This window comes from Paramisgurnus dabryanus, chromosome 1 (assembly GCF_030506205.2).
Source record: "Paramisgurnus dabryanus chromosome 1, PD_genome_1.1, whole genome shotgun sequence".
NCBI lineage: Eukaryota > Metazoa > Chordata > Actinopteri > Cypriniformes > Cobitidae > Paramisgurnus > Paramisgurnus dabryanus.
The window spans coordinates 76,192,509-76,206,157 of record NC_133337.1 but is presented as its reverse complement, the minus strand read 5'-3'; the positions used below and the strand labels follow the sequence as shown (position 1 = coordinate 76,206,157).

The window sequence follows — 13,649 nt, the reverse complement described above, 5'->3', positions numbered from 1 at the left end:
TTCCCAGAACGTTATTTTTGAAACGTTCCCTGTTGGTTCCCCAGGAAAGTTTTCTTTACGGAAATAGAACGTTATTTTTAGGTTCTCAGAACGTTCCCCTAACTTTGTCAGAACGTTCCGGGAACGTTCCTAGAACGTTCTCAGAACGTTCCGGGAACATTCGGGTAACATCAACCTAACCTGCTCAGAACGTTTGCAGAACCTTGCCAGAACGTTCCCGGAACGTTCTCAAAACCTCTAGTTATTCCCTATATTTAGGCACCATTAATAATAAAAATTCACAATTAAATCATTAAAAAAAAACACGATTTCACTATATAAACTAAGTTTATTTATATATAATCTATTTAAATGAACAAATAATCACACAATCCATGTTGATCCATGGATTCTTTATTCGTAGACATAAAATCAAAATCATTAATCACAGGAACATTTATAGAATTTATAGACTTAGATAATAATATAATAGGGTAGATAATTTGCTTATATAACACATAAAATTGGCAATAAACATGTAGAACATTGTATCATAAAAAACATTTTAATATATTAAAAATGAAAACATTTAAACAATGAACTTCAGAACTCCACAGCAATCTCTGCCATCTGCAAAAGTAACAAACAATAAAGGCAACGTAAGTTAGTGTAACATTAGGTTAAACATTTAGATGAACAATTCAATGACAAAAGTATTATCATTAAGTTGCACGTCAAATGGTCTGATAAAAATGCATATACAGATTTGAAACGCATTTTGTGTAGGCCTACTTCTTCGTAAAAAGTTTTAAATATATTTAGTGCGCTGCAGTTTGGTTATCAGAAGAATATTTCATTTTAAATAATTATATTGGTATACTGATAAACAAGAGACATACAAACAAGAAAAAGTTCAGCGCCAGGATATTAGTAATTTTGATAATGATTCTTAACGACATTTTATTTTAAACTATAAAGGCTATATATATATATATATATATATATATATATATATATATATATATATATATATATATATATATATATATATATATATATATATATATATATATATATATATATATATATATATATATTCGAACAAGCAGAGTTATTCAACCAATATGATAAAGTGTATACAAGTAAAAAAGTTTCACACCATAATTTTCAAAAGTATGCTATCTTTTACGCATGGTTTCTTTAAAAGTAGGCTATTTTCTCTACAACAACTGATTTAATCCAGATTGAAACGAGTTTTTATTTTAAGATGTCGCTGTGGGATTGAGTATGGTGGTTCCAATTTACATTTATATTTTACTGGTAAACGGCTTAATTCATTCTTGCAAGCGCTTCAGACGATGTCGCGTTTATAAATCAGGATTTTAGCAGCCGTTAAAGGAACAACTGGTTCAATTGAACACAAGGTGTTTCTGGGTCGTGTTTTGTCACTACTTTATAGTATACTCGTTTCATGTCTGACAACCGAACAGATAATATGTAAAAAATAGCATGCAGTTGTTTTACAGTTTTTCTCGATTGCGGAAACACTATAAACAGGCTTTTGAACTAAAATTTCAAAACCATAAAGCCATTTTTCAAGAAGCACAATCATTCAAAATCAATTTGCTGAACAATAAACACTACTCCCCTGATTTAACACATGAGTTTTAAATCAGTGAAGTTTTACTTCAAAACTCTACACACAAATCCCTACATCTCTCGGGGCTTACACCATGTGGTCATATGGAAAGCACTAGCATTCAATACTGTTCACTCAAGTCAGCACAGCTAAGGCTCAATTAGCAAAGGAGGAGGAGGAGGAGGGAAAGAAGGAGGAGGAAGAGGACTTGTTGAAGGAGGAGGAAGAGGAGGAGGACATGGTGAAAGGTGACAAGCAGTCTCAGATTCAAGCCACTCTAGCTGACCATGTCCTTGTCCATGGTATGATTATGAGGGAGGCTGAGCCACGAGTAAAGCCTAATTTGAGTCGCTTCACTGTTGCCTCCATGGTTTTGAGTGTAGAGTTTAATTTTGACCTGAAAATATAATACTTGGAGTATTGTGTGAGATGTTATGCAATTGTGTTTACTGTTTAGAGAATATGAGGCATAATTTCAGTAAATGTGTTTAAGCAACTGAGAAAAACTGTAATATGCAATATAATGTGACAGATAAAAGAGAAGAAATTAAACATATTTCAGGTGCCAACACTCGATCAAACGCAAACACATCACATATATGCTAATTAGCGTGTGACGTAATCGCCACATGCTCTAAAAAAGTCTCTCTAAATCCTGTGGGAAACACTGAATATGATTACCATTTTAAATTTCTGTCTGGGGCAAATTTCAGGGCTAATGCAATTAAGTCTTCCACGTCAAGGGCCTTTAATGCCTTGTAGTTTTTCTGTGTTGATTCTGTAAACAAAATAAAATAATCACAGTCAATAATTTCTATAATGTGTAGATTGTAAATACAATTCGATGAAATAATTAAATTAATTTTTCAGCTGATTATAAAAAAACACAATCTCATGGCAATTAGTACTATGTATGTTAAGAGGTGGCTCATTGTACTGATTTAATTCATTCTTATTTTAATAATAGTCATAGGTATTTGTATGATTTACTGTACAAATTCATAAGAATTGGCCTTGTAAAATATGTGCCATTTAAACCAGGGATGGCGAACATTGGTCCTGGAGAGGGCAGTCCTGCAGATTTTAGCTCCAACCCTGATAAAAGCTCACCTGCCCGTAGCTTTCTAGTAACTCTTTAGACCTTGATTTTAGCCTGTTCAGGTGTGTTTGATTAGAGCTGGAGCTTAACTCTGCAGGACTGCAGACCTCCAGGACCAACATTTGCCACCCCTGAATTAAACATACAAGTTCATCATGTCATGTCATACTCATACTCCTGTATAACCACAATTGTGATGTATGGTTGTAACTGTTGTTATGATTACTACATGCATAATTATGCAAGTTGATATTCTGATCATTTATATGTTGTTCTTATTTTATAAGCACATCAGTACCAGTTACAAATCACATCAGTCCTAACTAGGCCTGTCACGATAACAAATATTGCTAGACGATAAATTGCCTCAGAATTTACCGCGATAGACGATAACATTGATGCTCCGGGACCATTATAATAATGCAGATACACCTTTTCAAAGATCTATAAACTTTTATTTCTAAACAATAAGTAATACTGGAACTGGAAGACATTTTAAATATCCACAAGAAATGAACAAAATAACAGGATGATTGCGTTTAAGGTGCATATGCATGTTTGTCGTGTTGCCACTTTTAAGTGCTACGTTTTTACCACAAATGCGACATAACGGCTCGTTCAGGTTTAGTGGTTCACCTCGGTCATTAGGTTTAAATCCAAAGTACTCCCACACTGCAGCTGTAGCGTTTGGTTTTGAAACTTGGCTGTTTAAACTTGGTATTAAGATGTGTTTTTGATCAGATCACAAGTGGACGAGAGAGACATATCACGTTTACACCTGGTATTTAAATCCGTCTCTTTTGTCCACTTTCGACCGCTTCTGTCCTGAATACTGTGAGGGGGTGGTCTGTCGAGACAGTGGTCGAGTCTCTCTGCTGTCATTTAAACGCCAGCGGGAGTAATTATGAGTTTATATGGACGCAAACTAATATTATGTCCACTGCTTGTTTAGGAAGTAAACATGCTGCACAGTATTTTCTACATGTATATGTTAGAGCTTTCTCTGAATTTTCAGAGCAATTGATGAAATAAGATCGCGCAACTTTCACACGCTTGCAAAATGAAACTGCGGAGATCACCCGCTTTAGTTTATCAATGAAAGGCTAAAAATAGCGCTGTTCACCTTGTGTCAGAAAAGTCAGAAAAGACGTAAAACATTGTGATCCGATTGATGAAAACGCATGTTAATGACAAGTGTAAACAGCCTCTAGTAAATCCATCTTTTTCTTCAACTCTCGTCTCAACTAGTGTTTTCTCCTGCTACACTCCTTAAGCCGAAAGTATACTAGGGACGTCCGCGTATGCGCGCCGTCCGCATGACGTCATTTTCGTCACCAGGAGGGTCCGCGGCCGGCCGCGCGGACCGTCCGCGTGCAGCCCAAAATTTGAGACCGCGCGGACAGTGCGCGTACAGTCCGCGTACGACAGCGCATGCGCGAGAAAATATTTAGACAGGACACTCCACTATAAACAATTATACAAAGGAAATAGACAGCATTTGCACACACACTATCGTTTTTCTTCTTTAACTTTTACTTCTTCCAAGAACAGAAAGCTGTGGAGCATGTTTGTTTGATTCCTGTTCTTTGTTGTCTTGTTGTTTTTTACTAAACTGTGTTTGCAATGGTGGATCAGTTACTTTTCTTCACCTATCCTAATGTTTTAATGTACTGTAAATGTCGCCAAATCAGTGCTGCCCTGACAGCCTGTTAGACTAATAATTTGAATAAGAAATCATTTGTATTGCGTATAGTGTCGAACGCGGCCATCCGCGTGTAGCCGCGGGGACTATACCCGGAAAGCTGCGCGGACGCGTGCGCGCGCGAGCCGGACGCGGAAAAAAAGTATACCCGGGCCTTTACGCGGCGCTCATCCTCCTCAGTACGCCTACTGTGATAGGCTACGCCAGGAGTCCCCCCTCCCCACACAGATCATGCGACTGACAAATGACTGACGAGGGTTCACTCCTTGTCACTCGTTGCACGGAGCGGTCATCCAGTCTCTTTGGTAGAGAGAGAGAGAGACAAGGAAAACAAACAAGCATGCAAATGTGAATTATTGCGGCCGAAAAAAATGATCGAGCTCATTTTATTTACGGTGCGATTAATCGATTTATCGTTTATCGCGACAGGCCTAGTCCTAACTAGGGATGCTCCGATCAGGGTTTTTGCAGGCCGATACCGATCACCGATTTGTTGTCTTCGTGATCGGCCGATACCAATGCCAATACCGATTTTTCAAGCTGATGTGCAAGCTTTTTGATGACTGTTACTGGTAACATTTTTTCTAGATAAAGTAATAACACAGATGTTGCCTTTGTTGTATTACTTGCAGTAATTAGGTTTATTATTGTTTTAATAGAGAATCAAAAAATTAGCACAACAAATATTTCTTCTGCAAAGAGAAATTGAATATGCCTTTAAAAAGTCTTATGTCAGTAAAAGTGATAAAAATAAAACACTTCAAAGTCTAAACTGTATGAATTAAACATACACGCATTCGTATGAAGTATAACAGTTCTTTAGTGAAGAGCAGAAAGTGATTTTATTGAGAGATGAATTAGGATACTGTAGCTTTAAGACGTGAGAGAGATCACTCTGTTCACGTGCACTGATGACTGAGGCTTCTGTGTGTGCATGCGCCGGATGTACATGGACAAGAGCAGCTGTGAGGAAAATGAAAGTTTAAACGCTCAAACTTTAAAACGCATGCAAATAATAAACTTTTGGCATGAGGATGCAATTATCCGCGATAGATGTGTGTTGTATACGCTGTTTGATGGGAATGTGAAGACGCGTCGCGCTGTTGATCAGATCGCGTCCTCATAGAAAATACGCTTATCTCTGCAAGCGCAAAGAGAGAAATGCAAATCTTCATGTCACACACGAGCGATGGGTTATAAAAATGCTCGCATTGCGTAAAAATGGTCTCTAACTGCAGCCGCATTCAGGAACCCTATGTTGACAAAGGTAAACAGAAAGATCGGTTTATGAGATCGGCAAATTTAGCGAGGACCGATCGAGTCATTTAATGACGTTATCGGCCGATACCGATCGGCGGCCGATCGATCGGAGCATCCCTAGTCCTAACGTAATGTATTTTCTTCTTGGCCACTTTTCTTCTTGAGCATGCCTTAATTTACCCATTTCTAGTAGGCATACTGCATTAGTAAATAATAAATAAACCTATACTGGGTTGTTTCAATGCAGTGCTTTATTTAAAAGGTAACCCATGTGTTCTGTCCAATATTTACCCAGCATTGGGTTAAAAATAACCCAGCAGAATTTAGAGTGTGATATTCTGGTCCAATCTTATTCTGTCTCTTTTAATTGGATATTGCTGAGAATAAACGGACAGAAATGAGTTTAAACAATGAGACGAAAAAGAAAGCTTGCCTATTATTAAAGGGCAGATTCTAAGCATTTGGAAGGCTTTCTTACCCTTCCTCCATTTCATGCTGTAGGCAATCGGGACTTCAGTGGACTTCACCTGGGTTGGCTCCCCCAAGGGACCGTATGTAGTTAATCTAAAACAACAACAACATGTATTTTCTAATAAGTAGAAAATAATTATGAACACATACTGACTATATACTTTGTTGCATTTATGCATTTGGCAGAATTGTTTACTGTAGTAATTAATTATAGTCCTACTGTGTGAGCAATTTAAAATTAACAATTCTAACATACAGCAATTGTTTGCATTCTTCTTAAATCACAGTATCTTATTAAAATGGTTGTGTTAAAACAAACCCAATCAGTGTTTATATATTACATTAAAAAACACTAAATGCGTTGTCCAAAACTAGACACAACTCTGTGTGTTTACAACAACGTTGTATTAAAAGTAACACAAATGTGTTGTTCAAATAAAAACACAGCTGTGTCTAGTTTGGGACAAGGCAGTGAGTTTAAATGTGTCCCAAAAATAACAATGATTGGGTTTGTTTTAACACAACCGTTTTTAAAGTCTAGAACATATTAAGCAGTCAGTAAATCATTATTTTATGCATATAAATCATTATTAACTTGTGAAATATAATATAAATGTCCATTAACTATATTGAAAGTTTAGGATTGGAACATGCCTAGCTTATGTACGTATTTACATTATACATATTCAGATCATTTGCATCAATATCTGCAATTTAGCTCAGCTGCCTCCAATTTCTCTTGATGGTTGCTGATGGGTTCTGATGAACACATTAAGATATTTTGAGGAATGTCTGTAACCAAACTGACCTGAAGCACCATTGACTTCCATAGTAGGATAAAAGAATACTATAGAAGTGAATGGTGCTTCTGATTGCTTTGGTTACAAATGAATCCAGAAGTTGCAAAGATTGCTGTGTCATACCCAAAATGACCTGAGGCTGTAACTGCTACTTCAAAAGGTGTTTAACTAAGTACTGAGTAAAGGGTCGGAATACTTAGGTCATATCAACTTTAAAACCCTCCCCCCAAAGAGATGCTGAACAGAGCAAACATTTACTGGTAAATTGCAGTTAACAGATCATGTGTGAAGTTGAACAGAACCTTTCCGGTAAATCAGTGCTCCCAATTTACCAGTAAGAGAGGTTGTAAGATTACCAGTATTTTACCGGTAAGCGCTATGTGTGAACGAAAAATATAGGATTACCGGCATTTAGAACAGACGACGTCAGACCGTGCTGACAGCTTCGGGCCAATCATAATGTTTAATACAAATGATGCGTTTACCCCCGCACTGTTTACGGACGTTTCCACACACATGCTGCTTGAAAGTCGAGCACACCTGAAGTTTACATCCATATTTCTTCACCAAAGCTGTTTAAAACAGCTTACCACCTACTTGCAGAATTCCCGACGTAGCACGCCCTCTGTGAAGCCTAAAGTGCAAACAGTACTGTTGTTTAAAATGCATTTTCGGTTTGACGTCGCCTCATGCAATGTTGTTTAGTCATCATGAGCAACTTCGCGACAGTTTATCACAGACGTGAAAACAACAAAATACAGACCGTGGATATGAACGACGTGGATTGTTTACAAATACAACACTGAGCTCGCCGCACCCCACAGGAACTTCCGCTTTCTCAACGAATTTACCGGTATTTTGATACTGATGTGTGAATGATGTCTTACTGGTAAAAAGACGGAACGTCACTGCGTGTGTGAACAGCACATTTTTGTATTTACTGGTAAATTCATTCTGGTAAATTCATGGTAATTTACCAGAACTACTGTGTGAAAGAGGCTATTGACTGGTTGCTTTAGGTGTGGGTCAAACAGCCTTTTGTGCAGTCCCTTACCAATAAAAGCTAACATGGACTCCAGACCTTCTGGACTGTCTGTGAGAGACTTCAAACTCGCCCAGACCAACAAGGCATCATGTTAGCAGACATCCCGACCTGATCAAAAAATTTGATTAGGAGATGTTCTGGTCCTATTTTTAATATATCTTTTACAAACTTACCACAGGTGATCTGGCAAAGCAAAGACTTATGAAACAGCATCTTCCCAAATCTCCTCTTCAGGCTCATCTTAGCAATCATTGCATTTGATAAAGTTTGGAAAAAGAAAAACATATTTCATTAGTATAGAATCATAAATGTAATGTTTTGGTTAGAAATAGAAAAAACTGTGGCCCAAGTACAACTTTGAAAGAAATAATGTTTACATTATTTGTCATGGTACACTGTCACTTCATTACCTTTTGAGTGGTACAGATTTGGGCATCTGGAAAGACACGTGACTTCACCTCTGTGTATTTTATCACACTTCATCAAATTGCATGGTAATCTGCCTACAATATGAAACACATAATAAAATAAAAAACAAGTCATGGCCCCTTTTCAAAAGAAAATATAAATTGTGAAATACAAAACACTGCATCTTAGTTATTACGATTAGTAGAATTTGATCTGAATACAAAACAAATACTAAATGCATTGTAATATTGTAGGGGAGATGCTTCAAAAATAAATAGTAAATTATTGATTTCTATTACAAAATGCTAGCTTGGTGGTGCGTTACAATGGTGGGTGGTAGGTCATGGACATAGCCATCATTTAAAAAATTATGATTAAAGCCATAATACATAAAGATAGAAAATAATGCTGTTATGTACACCACCACAAAGACAAATTTTATATGTCAATATGAAGCCTCTCTAAAACTTATGTCAACATCCACTCTGAACTATGAATTCACTTCTGGCTCTGTCTATTGAAAACAAAGGGTTTGAAATATGTAAGCCTAACTTACATACTGTAGAAGGAATAGTGACATTAGGGACCACAATGGAAATAAGTTATTTTAACTTTATTGTGTTATCCTTGACAAATGTGTTATTTCACTTTTTGTCCAATAAATCAAATCAAATCAAAAAGAAATGAATTGCTGTGCTGAACAATAACCATTGTATCCTAAATTATTTTCTTATATTTTCCTAATGACAATGATAAACCAGATATGCACTTTTTGGGCGCTTATGTATTGGATGCAAATATAAACACAAAATAATACTTACTCTTCAGCCAATGGAACACATCACAACACAACAAGAAAATGACCTGTAAAGAAAAGTGAACATAAATATACAATAGTTATTAATCCAGAATTGATGGCTTCTGTTTAAATTCTTAACCGTTTTAACAGGCTAACTTACTGAATCCTGTGTGTCCGTACTGTAAGTTAAATAACCCTACATTTACGCGTCAAACCCTACATTTAAATAACTTGCGTTATAATTAACTAAACAATGTCAAATAAATGTGAAGAACGAGGATAACACATTTTTATAGAAGGTAAAGACAAATTTAAGATCTTTACTACATTAGCTCAGATGCGTCACGAGCTCAGTCAAACCACTGCATCAACGGTCAACATTAAAGTTCAGAATATTTGAGTCATATCGAATTAACTGTTAATAAAAACAAAACAAACATAACTGTGAACTTATTTTAATGACTTAACCAGGAATTAATAAAAACTTACCTTAGAATTTACCATAGAAATGAAAACTGTCGTCTGAGGTAAACGGTTAAAATCCACTTTGAACTCACAAGGACCGAGGCGCGCGCACGCAAATACGTGTGTTCGACTTCTTGCTGCGCTGACAGGTAAACGTCATTGTACCGCGAGAGTGTAATTTCTTGACTCGCTCTCGCGATACATTGACGTAAAGAGGCGGGATATGGGTGAAGCTGAGGTGAAACCACGCCCGCCTAGCGCGAGTCTAGTGACAGCAGTGGCTGTTCAACCGACACTCAAGCGGCCACGCCCATAATTATGCAGAAGTTTAAGGCTTAATATAATTTAAACGGATGAGTTACAAAAACATTCACCCCCCTCACAGTTGTCATGACGGGCAAAATTAGCTATATAGGCCAAAAACACTTTTTGTACCAGGCTGTAAACATATTATTTTCTACTGTAAAGTTGGCAATTTTTAACATGGGAGTCTATGGGAATTGACTCCCTTTTGGAGCCAGTCGATGAATTGCAGTTTAAATCACTTCCGTGTTGGCTTCATTAGAGAGATCGGAAGGTTGCCCCTCGCTAATAACACATAACAAAAGACAACATGTTAAAGAACAATAAAGATGGTAAAAAAGATGTCCCACGTCCAGACTGAACTGAAAATTAGAACTTGTTTAACAATAAACATTTCTTGTATTAAAATAAACAGAAATATTGTGCTTTTAAAACATAGCTTTTTAGATCTTCACCCGGGGGTGGGTTCAATTATTTCATAAACATGCATGCACATTTTGTTCTAAATGGACAGAGCTTTATAAAAAAATAAAAAAATGGTTTTATTATAATAAAAGTGTAGTAACTGGTTTTTGATTAAACAACAACAACAAACATCAAAAGAAAATTATCTGCTAAGATAATAACAAACAATGATAATTTGGGGGCCCATTTGGGATGTGGTGTGAGTTTGCCTTGCCCACACTGTCCCACAATATACCTCACAGTGGGCCCGCATGGGCATGTTTTGCATACAAAAGGCTGAGGGAGCTGTCTGTGGAACCATAAAGAAAGCAGATAAAAGGTTGTATGTTATTATATTATTAAGGGTATTCTTAAAATTTATATTTGAAATGGTGCTGGGCAAAGATTAATCGCGATTAATCGCATACAAAATAAAAGTGATTATTGGTATAATATATGAGTGTGTGCTGTGTCTAATTATTATGTATAAATATATACACACACATTCATATATGTATTTAAGAAACATTTACATGTTTATATATATTTATTTATATTTTTATATAATCTATAATATAAATAAAAAAAGATATATAAATAAAACAATTCTGAAATTAATATATGAATGTGTGTGTGGTTAAATATACATAATAATTAGATGCAGTACACGCACATATATTATGCAAAAAAAAAATCACTTTTATTTTGTATGCGATTAATCAGGATTAATCTTTGCCCAGCACTTATTTGAAACGTTATATTTTAGACATTGTGATGAAAATATAATAAAAATAAAACAACCATAATAATGCTTAAAAAAATAGCCTAATCCATCTCCTAAATTCATATGGAAATCAAATGCCCCACCAGTGTTAAAATCAATCAAATAGTATACAAAAAATATTTTTAGCTTCTTAAACATTATATAATATGAGGAACCTAGAAAAATATTTACCAAAAAGGCACTTGTTTTAAAAGGGAAAAATAAAGATACAAAGATGATTTATTTGCATGTGTCTAATATATTTTTAACTTGATCAATTACTTTTGTTAAATTTTATAAAAATAAGTATTTTCATTAAATGAGTTTTTACATTTTTATCTAAAGGATTCACAAATTAAAATGTCATAAAAGAACCATTTACCATTCGCCGTACTGACATTATTTCAACCAAATTTCAACGTTGATTTTTAAGCATTGTATTAACCTTTAGCAATCGTTTACCATTCACCTTTGTTTCAACATTGTATCAATGTTGAAAAAACAACTGAGGTTATTTTAATCAAATTTCAACGTTGAAGGTTGGTCATGCCTGCTTGGTGGTCAGGCTGGCTTGTCTTAGCTGGTTTAAGCTGGCCAGGCTGGGAGACCAGCTTGACCAGCCATAATACCAGCCTGGCCAGGCTGGGAGACCAGCTTGACCAGCCTGGTCAGCCTGGGAGACCAGCTTGGCCAGCCTGGGAGACCACCTTGACCAGCCTGGGAGACCACCTTGACCAGGCTGGGAAACCAGCTTGACCAGGCTGGCCAGCTATTTCCATCTTAAACCAGCTAAAACCAGCCAACCAGCTTAGCCTGGTTTAAGCTGTTTTTTTCAGGAGGTAGGGAACGTTCCGGGAAGGTTTCCCTTAGGTTATAAATAAAAACCTAAAAATAACCTACAGGGAACGTTCCGGGAAGGTTCTCTTTAGGTTATAAATAAAAAACCTAAAACTAACCTGCAGGGAACGTTCCGGGAAGGTTCCCCTTAGGTTATAAATAAAAACCTAAAAATAACCTGCAGGGAACGTTCCGGAAAGGTTCTCTTTAGGTTATAAATAAAAAACCTACAAATAACCTGCAGGGAACGTTCCGGGAAGGTTCCCTTTAGGTTATAAACAAAAAACCTACAAATAACCTGCAGGGAACGTTCCGGGAAGGTTCCCTTTAGGTTATAAATAAAAAACCAACAAATAACCTGCAGGGAACGTTCCGGGAAGGTTCCCTTTAGGTTATAAATAAAAAACCTTAAAATAACCTGCAGGGAACGTTCCGGGAAGGTTCCCTTTAGGTTATAAAAAAAACCTACAAATAACCTGCAGGGAACGTTCCGGGAAGGTTCTCTTTAGGTTATTATAAAAATAACCTACAGGGAACGTTCCCAGAACGTTCTTATTTGGTTCCCAAAAAAATAACCAAATGGGAACCATATGGGAACGTTAGGGGAACGTTTTGTGTTTGTTGGGTTATGCTGTAAATAACAAAAAAACATTACGTAAAAAATCTCTACAACTACTCATTTTATACTGGTTTAAAAAATATTAATAAAGGTACAAACATCTTAACAACCCTAATATTTCAGACTATACTACATTTATAATGGGACTGTTCCACATGAAAAGCGAATGAATGGTACGGATGTGGGACGTTAAATGAAACCGTAAATAACCTAAACAAATAATGATGTGATTCTGATGATCTAACGTTATTAGCAATACTAACAATGGGACAGGTCCGGGTACCAGCTGCCTTACATACAACAACAATTAGCTTTTAACGCCGTATAGAGCCTACTTGCCCAAATCAGCTTAAACAGCTTTACTTTTCTCTCCGGTTTCGTTAAATAATAAATGTCATTTAATGCTACTTAATGGTATACACTACCTGGTAATCAACGAAAGCAGTATAAATTCTTAGCGGTTCCCTTCAAACATGTCTATTCTTCAATATAGCATCCAGTGTTTTACTTCCTTGTACTCTTCCTTATTGTGTTTGAATAGCGGCAAAAGCAACCAATAGTTTGTTTGTTTGAATGGGGAATAACCAATTGGATCTGAAAACGTCATACAGAGGCAGGCCCCTGGGTGTAGGTTATTTTTAGGGTGTTGTCGTCGACACCAAACGCGTGTAAATATAAATAACGCGCACTTGCCTCAGAAATTATGTCTATACCATAATATTACGGACTACACATAACCATTCATAAAAAAATAAAACTATATTCGGTATCGGAACTTTTAACAAACCCGTGGAATGAATCACCCAAACCGCTTACACGTTTCAATCATTAGAACCTATTTTACCTTTATAGGGTAAAACATTAAATTTTTTTAGTGCTTGCATTTAGTGATAACATATTTTTAAATCAGCACAAAATCTTGGGGGGGGGGCGTTACTAGGAACCCAGCTAACAAATTTTGGTTCCCAGAACGTTATTTTTGAAACGTTCCGGGAACATTCGGGTAACATCAATCT

The 13,649-nt window shown here is 36.3% G+C and overlaps 1 long non-coding RNA gene across 4 annotated transcripts; it reads right to left on the bottom strand.

Moving 5' to 3' along the window:
* Nucleotides 1–375: 375 nt before the first annotated feature.
* Nucleotides 376–11,003, bottom strand: LOC135734529 (uncharacterized). 4 transcript variants are annotated; one of them, XR_010527386.2, is made up of 9 exons: nt 9,692–11,003; nt 9,225–9,267; nt 8,406–8,498; nt 8,169–8,235; nt 8,005–8,103; nt 6,158–6,243; nt 5,971–6,056; nt 2,300–2,396; nt 376–609 (listed from the first exon to the last, which is right to left on the bottom strand). It is a non-coding gene; the product is annotated as an uncharacterized lncRNA (long non-coding RNA). The 4 variants fall into 4 exon arrangements; XR_010527385.2 differs by lacking the exon at nt 5,971–6,056 and having other exon boundaries at nt 9,692–10,926; XR_010527387.2 differs by lacking the exons at nt 2,300–2,396; nt 5,971–6,056 and having other exon boundaries at nt 9,692–10,938.
* Nucleotides 11,004–13,649: the final 2,646 nt, after the last annotated feature.